Source organism: Lepidochelys kempii, chromosome 16 (assembly GCF_965140265.1).
Source record: "Lepidochelys kempii isolate rLepKem1 chromosome 16, rLepKem1.hap2, whole genome shotgun sequence".
NCBI classification, from domain to species: Eukaryota; Metazoa; Chordata; order Testudines; family Cheloniidae; genus Lepidochelys; species Lepidochelys kempii.
In genome coordinates, this window is record NC_133271.1 from 12,142,593 (window position 1) to 12,153,267 (window position 10,675).

Consider the following 10,675-nt stretch of genomic DNA (forward strand, 5'->3'; position numbering starts at 1 on the left):
TCTACTCTCTATGAGCAGTCCTTTCAGAGCTGTCTACAAGACCACCACCCTGACTGCATTCAAATCTCTCCTCAAATCCACCATTGACACCCCTACAATAAATTTGCCAACTAATATCAACAAAGTAGAGGGGCAACTAAGAGTAGTTCACCGTTGCCAGCTCTCATATTAGGAGTCTTGTGATATTTGGTATTTCTCTTAAAAACCCAGCTCCTGGAATCATGTTATCCAAAAAAGAAAAACCACCCTCAGGCTCTCTTTGTTTTAAGTAAGTTTCTAACCTTCTAGTTGCAGGAAAAAGCTTAAAAGCAGGAAGACAGTGTGACCTATAGGCTCAGAAAACGTAAGAGAAATAAAATGAGCCCCCTCTTCCCTCCCCCCCCAATGTCATAATTTTCAGGCCAGGTTCATGATTTTTGAAGGCTCGGGGTCAGCAATACTGAGAAGGATGTGTAAAAACAAAATGGAGCTTTCAAGATCTGACCAATAACCATGAACCCATTCCACACACGCTGAACCCCTTACGCGTACTTTGGGGGTCTGATTCCTTTTTCTATATTCTAAGATTTTCATTGCCCCTTTTTTCCTCAGAGACACTGATTTAAATCCAGAGTGACTCCACGCTAGTCAAATGTGATACACTAGAATGACAATGGTGAAAAGGAGAGCGTAATTTGACTAATAGCATCTCTTCACTTTCGAGTTCGCTTTCCATCACAGTGAAAACATAAGTTATATTTTTAAAAATAGTTTTGTAATTATGCTGAAGCTTGCAGTTAGGGAGCAAAGCACTTATGTTATCAGCACATAATATTCATTCATATTTAAATGACTGTTCATTTTGCACAAAGGTGAGGTTATGATCACGCATAGCCTATAGAAATAGCAAGCCAAATCCATCCTTCCCTGGAGTTACCCAATCATAGAATCATAGAATATCAGGGTTGGAAGGGACCTCAGGAGGTCATCTAGTCCAACCCCCTGCTCAAAGCAGGACCAATCTCCAACTAAATCATCCCAGCCAGGACTTTGTCAAGCCTGACCTTAAAAACCTCAAAGGAAGGAGATTCCATCACCTCCCTAGGTAACACATTCCAGTGTTTCACCATCCTCCTCGTGAAAAAGGTTTTCCTAATATCCAACCTAAACCTTCCCCACTGCAACTTGAGACCATTACTCCTTGTTCTGTCATCAGCTACCACTGAGAACAGTCTAGAGCCATCCTCTTTGGAACCCCCTTTCAGGTAATTGAAAGCAGCTATCAAATCCCCCTCATTCTTCTCTTCCACAGACTAAACAATCCCAGTTCCCTCAGCCTCTCCTCATAAGTCATGTGTTCTAGTTCCCTAATCATTTTTGTTGCCCTCCACTGGACGCTTTCCAATTTTTCCACATCCTTCTTGTACTGTGGGGCCCAAAACTGGACACAGTTCTCCAGATGAGGCATCAATGTTGAAGAGAGGGGAATGATCACGTCACTCGATCTGCTGGCAATGCCCCTACTTATACATCCCAAAATGCCATTGACCTTCTTGGCCAATCAAAGGATTTGTGTTGTAATTTTGTTTGTTATTTCATAGAACGTGGGCTCTTATGAAAATAAAGATTTATACTGGGGTTATAAAGTCAGCATGCAATTATCCCGTGTCCCATTCCATAAGCCAAATATAACACAGTCCCTTCTTTTAAGTTAATGTTGTAGAGGGATCTTTGCATATAGAGGCAAATGAAGTGGTCGTCTTCTTTCTTTATGACTTAGCTTAACTAGAGAACACACTTGGCACACTTGTGCATTGGCCTGGAAAAAGACAAAGTGTTTAAAAGATATGAATGGCTAAGATGGCAATTGGTTGGGAAGTGGAAAGATATTTTAAGTAAAGGTTGTGGTTCTTTGCACTGCAGTTTGTAATTTTGCTTTGCTTTAACCACATAATTATTCCAGCTCTGTGGATTACACATTGGGATGATGTGTCCCTCAGACCTCACCATAAACAGACACTGCTCTCAGCTATGTGAAATATTACTGCTTCCCTCCCAACCCCAGGGGGCTTATGACTTCCTCTTACTAGGTGCTGAGGGAGCGAGCTGGCAACACTCCTTTGAGATAACCCTAATTTTTTAAAGAATTCATGGTTTACTTGGCCTGCATTCCATCCCAGCTGAGAACTCCTCTGTCCTTGGTACTAACATTTTAAATTTGCAGGAACATGCACATTTTACCAACACATGAGATCACAGAAATAATTCCTAGAAGTCGGTCTCCCTCAAGGCTAGATAGTTGCTTGGCCTAATTCTGTCAGATATAATGAAATCAAGAACTTGCTTCTTTGGAGACCAGCAGTGGAGTTGTAGATCCTTCCTTAGACCCTCTATTTTATGAGCAAAAAATATTGTTGAGAGGCAGAGATGGGATGGAGTCCGCTCCAGAGGGCGCAAAAAACCCCGCCAACAGATCAAATCCACAAACCATGAGGGAAATGGGGGCAAAACACTTGAAACAAGAAGTAGATCTTTCCTCCTTAACTCAGCCTGAAATGCTCCTTGGTACTTTGATGTAAAGCATAAGCTTTCATCGTGTAGGGGAACAGAAAATCTAGACACACGGGCAGCTCTGAGCAAATGGTGCATTGAATCAATGACTGCACTTGTGCAAGAAGTCTGCACAGAGACACCTTGCACATTGTTCGGACTGTCAACAAACTGAGGCTCTGCTGAGCTGACAGGACATTTGAGAATCCTCCAAGAATATCCTGACCCATTCTCTCAAACATATTCGCTTGGGATCTATCCACTCAAGAGCCATGTCTGACTGCAACTTGAGCTGTGGAACCTGAGGAGGCAGGCAGGGCCCAATTTTATGCGAGCAGATCTCCGCTGAAGTCAACACACTGACATCAACAGAGAATTTGGCCTGCAGTCTCTAAGCTCATCTGATTGCACAGAGGAAAACCGATCCCTTTAATTGCATGCAGAAATTAAATGAATTTCAAACAATGACATTGGTGAAGCACAGGTGTAATACGTTCTATCCACTGAAAAGCATTCAACAGACCCAGCTCTCCTCTCACCTGTACTGGTTTTACATTGCTGTAATTCCACGAGAGGTTACTCCTGACTTACATGGATGCAAGTCAGATCAGAATCAGGTCAACACACATTTCTGCATCCTGGGCAAGCTGAAGTTTCTTTACAATACAACTAGCTCGGTGTTCTGCGTGGAGCGTTATGCATTAGGTCTCACTCAACTTTCCAACTCTGAGTGCAATGCTAACAGCTCCCTGATTAATAGGATAAGCTCTGTCCATATATAAAGCAATTGAAGATAAATTAGACACTTCAGGACTAATTCTCATTTACACTAAGCCCTTTGCACCCATCTAGCAGTGTGCACCCATCTGGTAGTGTACAAGGACTTTAGAGTTTACACCAATTGCAAGTTATATTTACACTCAATGTAAGGCTCCTTCATACTTTCAGAGTACTGTAAGGTGGCCTTAGAGTAATTGAGAATCAGGCCCTGCCCCTTTAAAACAACACTGTTAATTTGGAGCCAGATTGTAAATGCCTTACTCATGATGATGAGCCATTACTCAGGGTAGTGCCAATGAGGGTATTTGTGTAAGTAATTGACCACCAATTGAATAAAGGGTTCATAATCCACCCTTAAGAGATCCCAAACAAACAAATCACAAGAATAAACTGACTTTCCCAAAATGTCGGTGGCAGTACCATATCAAAGATGATATAATCAGTAAAATAAGACTAGTAGAACAGTGAAATAGCTCCAGAAGTGTGACCAGATCAGAGTCAGATTGAGAGAGACCAGGCAAGTGGAAATCCATTTCTGTCCCCTTTTGGCATGTCACACTCTTTGGATCTTGTACTCTTTATAACAGACTTGGCAATGCAGTAATTGGGTGATCATTGGGTCACTGTAATTGTGAGCCCATGGGGGGAATGGAAAATTTGATCGCTTTTCTGAAAAGCAATCTGGTGTAGTGATGCCTAAGTACCACAGTTTTGGGCACCTTAGAGATGCCAATAACCATAATGACACATGAGTGCGTGTGTGTTTAAGTAAAAGCAACCCCACAGGCCTAAGGATTGAGAGGCCTGAGCATCAGAGTGAAAAACATTGCACCCACTCTAAGACTATTTTACACAGTGGTGTCAAGAGGCATAAGGGTAAATAAGAATCAGGCCCACAGAGTTAAACTTTAACATTAACTCCCCGGTTCAGCAAGGATCTTAATCACATGCTTCACTTTAAGCGTGTGCTTAAACTGTTCTGATGATTCAGGATAGATTATAATATGTTTTGCTGAATCAGGGCCATCACACCAGTGATTTTCAAAGGAAAATAAGTGAGTTCAGCACCCCTCCACGGGCCATCTTGAAAACCTCAGTCTAAAACTATACCCAGTTCATCTCTTGCTAGATCATCTACAGCTCAGCACGAGGATGGACAAGATATCTAAGAGATATCCTAACTGATCTTTTTCATTTCTAAGATTTGATTTTTTGTTTGTGTCTGTATTAAAACTAATTCGTTTCCATCACCATGTTCTTCTTAGTCAATTACTAAAAAGAATAGGTTTTCTAGCCATGAAACAATATCATTTTTGTTAGGGGTTTGGAAAACAAACAGCTATATGAATTGAAGAAAGCTTCCTTTCTGCTCCTCATGCAGTTCTGGTTAAAAGGAAAGCATTTTCTGTGTGAGTAATCTTTATAAGTAGGCACCAGAGCTCCCCTCTTGCTGAGGAAGAATGGCTAATATGTGATGGGTGACTGAATGAAACCTTGGCAAGGCTACCCTCCATTTTCTGAAGAATACAAAATGCCCACAGGCTATTTGCAGACAGGGATTTTCTGGTTAGAAATTCTTAAAACTTGGCAACAGCCAAGGTTAGTTTAATTGAAACTACAGTGGTAACACCATTAAGGATGTGAATTTGAGGAGATTTCTAATGTCCGAGTCAGCTCGGAATGAATTTGTCTTTTGAATCCAACTTACAAATAAGCCTTTCATATATATGGGGGAGGGAGGTAAATGGGACATCATTTCCATTGGCTCCATAGCCCAAGGAGCAATATCTTACTTGCGTTTTATTATGGACAGTTTGTGAGCTATGTCCTCAGCTGGTGTACGTTAGCCTAGTTCTTCTGAAGTCAATGCAGCTACATTGATTTTAACCAGCTGAGGATATGACCCTATATTGCTGTGTGTACTAGCAATGGAATTTGGGGTGTGCGAATGACACAGAGAGAAATCCTAATAAGATATTTTTTTCTCATCTAAGTCTGAAGAAAGATATATAATCTAAATCACATTTACGTTGTAACAGCTTTTCTCCTATTTAAGAAGGCTAGAAAAAGACCATAGGTAACGTTTTTTTCTGCACTGCACTATGGACTTCATAATATTCCTTCGTCCTGCATCCAAACGTCTGGCTAGGCCCACAGGTACCCCTTGTCCCAAAGAATCCTCTCCCATTCCTGTCCCAACCATTTTGTGCAGCTTAGTTCCATCACACTTTGGGGGATTTTATTTACTGGAAGAATGCCCAGTTTTTAAACTTTCCCCACATGCAGAAGGCATTTAACTTCAACTTGGATTGGCTGGAGTGGGGAATGCACAAGTAAATAGCGGGGCCATCTACAGGCATGGTACACACCCCACAGCCCAGTGGAAACTGAAATAGCTCAACAAGGTATCTGAGAATTGTTCATTTTGCTTCTTTCTGACATTTTTCTTCTTTAAAGAACTGTCATTTCATTTCTTCCCTTTGAATCACACAAAGAGCTTTTACAGCCATCAGTAATAATCTTTTTATCTTGTCTATTTGTAAGGTTCTGGGGACAGGGACTGTCTCTAAGTGTATATACAGCACCTAGCACAACTAATGTGGTCATAACAACAACAGCTTAAGAGGTCTGATCCAAAATCCACTGAAGGCAATGGTCATAGGTGCTGGAACTAGGGGTGCTGCAGCACTCCCAGGCTTGAAGTAGTAATAACAACCCAAATACATGGTTTCTGCCTTCAGCACCCCCACTATAAAAATTGTTCAAGCATCACTGGTCATGATAGTTGATTTCAATGGACTTTGGATCAGGCCCTTGGAAGTCCTTTCCATCCATAGATCTCAAAGCACTTTACCAATGAGAGTAAGTCTCATAGCTCAGTATTGACCTGCAACTGTCCCCTGTTCTTCCATTCCTTGGCCCAGGGACTCAAGTGTATTTTCAGGCACAAATCTAGGACCAAACTTTACCGATCCTAAAATAATTTGTATTGTCTGCCATAATATTTCTACCCCTGGAAGATCATGTGAGACTGGTCCGTAAAATCATGTCATTCTGATTCCCATCTTTGTTAGCTTCCCCCCCGCCCCCCTTCAGTTGTAACATGCTTTCTGTGATCATATTGCAGCTATTATCTTGAAAACTGCCAGGATGAGGTATTAATGCTTTATGATATTTTCAGACTTATATATTTTATAAATTGGTTTTTTTTAAATGAAAGTCTCAATTCCTGAGACAGTGCTGCTTGGAAAAAAAGCCATTTAAGAATTTAAGTTAGGTAAAGTTAAGTTAGGTGGGGGGAAAACAAGATGGTAAATTAGAACATATTTTTACAGACCAATGTCTTGCAGCCTGCTAGAGTTCAAAACAAATGCTTTCTACCATTGGAAAGATGAAAGTCTTAACTTTCCAGCAGTATAAATCATGCATTTCTAACTCTGGAGGTTTATGAGATATTGGACCTTAAAACTGTCATTGGCCCTTTACCTAGCAATGACTTTATGGCATGTGTCCAGGGCTGAATATATCAAGTCCCAGACTTCAAACTGGAGTAATTTTCAACCTCCCTGTGTCTCTTATATTTAATTATGTGTGGAGTTTGTAAGGTAGACAAATGGCTAGTTGGTAACTACGCAGAGACCACCCAACTCTTTTTCACTTGTGTCCAAGTTCAAATCTGAACCCAGATCTTATGCAGTAAGAGGTTTATTATACTCTAATTAAAGTTAACTCACTATGTCAACTTACAGAGTAACAGCCGTGTTAGTCTGTCTTTGCAAAAAGAAAAGGAGTACTTGTGGCACCTTAGAGACTAACCAATTTATCTGAGCATGAGCTTTCGTGAGCTACAGCTCACTTCATCCGATGAAGTGAGCTGTAGCTCACGAAAGCTCATGCTCAAATAAATTGGTTAGTCTCTAAGGTGCCACAAGTACTCCTTTTCCTTATGTCAACTTAGCAGCTCTGCAAGGGTGAGGTTATATAGTTCACCAGAGGACTGGTATAAATTCTCATTCTCCATTGTCAATTCATGCAATCCAAAAAACCAAATTATTAATACTTAGCATTTTCCATGATGGCTTTGCATCCAAAATGCCTTACATGTCAAAGTCATACAAGCCTAGGCAAACATTAGATGAGATGTGTATTATCAGAAGAGTAGCAAACAGCTGTAAGTGGGTGGCCATTATTTCACATGATGATACCCCTTGAGGTTATGAAGCTGCTAAACTTTAGACTCACAACCAAACCCATTTTCAGTTCTGTATTTTGACAGCAGAGAAGGAAGGGGAGTATAGAACCTACCCAGAGAAATATAGACTCTGCAGCTATCTAATCTGGTCTTGCTTATCCCTAAGTGAAAGAATATCTTTAATCAAGAGAGCTTTGACAGTCTTGGTAAAGCATCCCAGGACATCTGCACCTATGAAAGAGTCCTTTAGTGTATTATAGGGATTTTATAAACGGCAGGTTTATGATCAATAAGCCACCACTATCCAACTCCAAACACCTTTTGAAATTCCAGGCTGGTAACATGATAGTTAAGAGTAATTGCAATTATTCTGGGGGAGAGGGAGGGCAGACAGTCTATCCCGAGCGTGGCGAGGCTAGCAAAAGAGGGGATTTCCCTATAAAAGTTATGCAGTCTGGACAGTGTTACAGTAACTTTGGGAAGTGCTGCGGAGTCAAATTTTATGGGGCACCCAGCAGCACTAATTCAATGGAAGGGCGGGGTTTTTTTAGGTCCCCCTTTATTGGGGCTGGTTCAGCAATATGTACTGTCTGACACCTCTTGCTATGTGACACCAGCTTTGCTGTCAGACAAGCCTCAGCACTCTAATCTGCAAGATGCATGCTTTTCTGTGGATCATAGGGCTCCTCCAAGGGCACGGATAGCATCAATACTAGAAAAGTAACTAGAAAAGCCTCTTCTCTGGGATGAAAGGAGACATAGGATGACATTAATGAAGAGAAAATCTGGCACATGAATAGTAATTTGTTGCAGACAATGAGTGCAATGGGGCCAGTGGGGGTGTGGGCAGGATGGAGTCTTTTGACTAGTCCCTTTTTACTCAGCTGTTTTACAGCTGCTAATCTCCATGTTCATTAAGATGCAAACTCTTTGCTGGGCTGATAGTGGAGAGGGGGAACACCTGCAGCATGAGGCTGAGCATGAACTCCCCAATAACTGGTGTGAAAACCCAGTGGCATTACTGGTTCAGCTTGATTTTAATTGCGCATGTTGATTTGATAAAAAAACAATCCAATTTTTCAGATTTATTGCTTAGAAATGTAAAATGAAAAAAGACACAAAAGAGAAAACTCCCATACCATATCTAGGTCTCTCTCTAGCTCTCTGTTATAAAAGAGTTAATACTTGCTAAGTCATCAAACAGTACATACCATTTACAGGCTCTTGCTTTAAAGAATTTCAGGGCACATACAGACACTCTGATACATGTTAGATAGACCATGTTTTCTAACTAATTGAATGTGTGTAGTTGTAAGTTTTCCTCTCTGCTACTTTATTCCAGCATATGGAGGGGAAGTTTGAAAATGAACATTCACTAAAGGAAGACATTTGCTAAATGAACTGGTGGGAAAACAAGATACTAATCAGACTTTCTGCCCTAGTCACTGAATAACTGCAGTGTACTGCCTTTTGTTCCAGCTTCTGTATAAATGAAGTATTGGTAAAGAATACCTGTCTTGTGCCTCTGGACTATGGGTGTCTCTACTGTATACTAGAGACATTTCGTGGTTTTCCATTTATGCCAGACAGCATAAACGTAACATTTTATCTGCCCAGTGCAACGAAAGTTTTGTAAAGGTGAAAATACTAGCCCAAACCCAGTTCTTCTCATTAACCAGATATTAAGTTGTAAAACACAAAGGGAGAACACTTAAAAATGATGTAACTACAGAAAGTTCTGAAGTAGGACTTAACCATTAAACAAAGCCGAGGATTACAGTCTTCTCTATCAGCTGAAGCAATTTAAGCCAATAGGATCACTAGTAATGCCAAAAATTGTAATGCACAGGGAAATAATTGGCTAATCATGAGAAAGTAACTCTCGTTAGTACAGAAAGTGGCTCGTTTTTACCTATCATGATGGCAGAATTTCAACCCTCTACCCTGGAGTCCTCTTGTCCTGCCATTTAAATACTTAGTAATAAAATACCAGCTGTGTGTGCCTTTGTCTTTTGTCCCCCAATACAGAGTCAGATGTCACTGTACTTGTGGAAGAAAATGGAGCCCAGTGCGGGGAAAAAAGGTGAGGGGAAAAAAAAAACTGTAGCGCAAGGGAAGTGGCCAATTAAAAATTAAAACCTTCCAACTCTTTTCAATTCATACCTAACAGTCTAGTGATGAGAATTATTTGAAGTGCCTAAGAATTAGAAGTGGGCTTGATCTGATAGGGGGCCACCTTCTTTAGTTACTTGAGTAGCAAAGTGAACCTCAAGAATTCCACTCCACCCAGACATTCATTTTGTACCCACCTTCTCATCCACATTTCATCTGGATTTCCCCACATCTAGAGCTCAGCAATCCCCACACTCATTCATTCATTGATTGGTTCATTCATTTGTTCAGGCCAATGCCACTGAGACACTCATCTGATTATATCAGACCTCAGAAAATAAAAACAGACTGAACGCATGCACACTTCATGAAAAACTGTTCCCAGATGAGATCCTCTGGCAGCTCAGACTGAATAAAAGCAGTGACTGTAAAGTTCACTAGGGCACAGTCTATTATTGCAAGCTTAAAAAAAGAAAAAGCTCCGGAGAGTTTTTGTCGCTGTTCTTGTTTAGGGGGTTTTTAGATTTAGCAATTTGTGATGAAGCAGACTTACCTTACAAGCTTTGATATGAATTAGATCCCACCACAAGCAGCCTCCATGAAATAAATAGGATGTAAAAATCAGCAACCGGCTTTCCACTTTGTTGCTGTCCTGTCAAAACGGAGAAAAAGTTGTCTTGTCTTATAGTCTGTGTGTGTTTGAGAGAGAGAGAGAGAAAGAGAGAGAGAGAAAGAGAGAGAGATGTTTGACAGTAAGGCAAACTATGGTCAGAGCAGCCAGCTTCTGCCTGGTTTTTATAGCTGAGCTAGAAGCCCTGATCCTTGTCTCATTCCACTGTAATGGGATGCCTCAAGGCAAGCTTTCCCCTTTTTTTTTTCCAGTTGGCTTATTAAAGGAACAGCCTCCCGAGTCCCTTTGGAGCGTGGGTTAGCTTGTCAAACTGAAACACACCACACACAAAGGTATTTGCATGCAGTTTATGGCTAAAGAAGGAAACCCATGAGGAAAAAAAAAAAAAGTGAGCTCAAGGCAAGTGACTCAGAGGAGAATATTTTCCTTAC

General features: G+C 40.9%; 1 protein-coding gene across 7 annotated transcripts in view; it reads right to left on the reverse strand.

Annotated features, from left to right (window-relative positions):
- The window catches only part of TNC (tenascin C), a 92,373-nt gene extending 81,967 nt beyond the window's left edge, over positions 1-10,406 (reverse strand). For 3 of the 7 annotated variants that reach the window (XM_073314115.1, XM_073314112.1, XM_073314111.1), the window contains exon 1: positions 10,167-10,406. The gene's annotated coding sequence lies outside the window, so the exon portion shown is untranslated. The remainder of the gene's footprint in view (positions 1-10,166) is intronic. The other 4 variants (XM_073314114.1, XM_073314113.1, XM_073314117.1 and 1 more) reach the window with 2 other exon arrangements.
- Between the last annotated feature and the right edge of the window lie 269 nt (positions 10,407-10,675).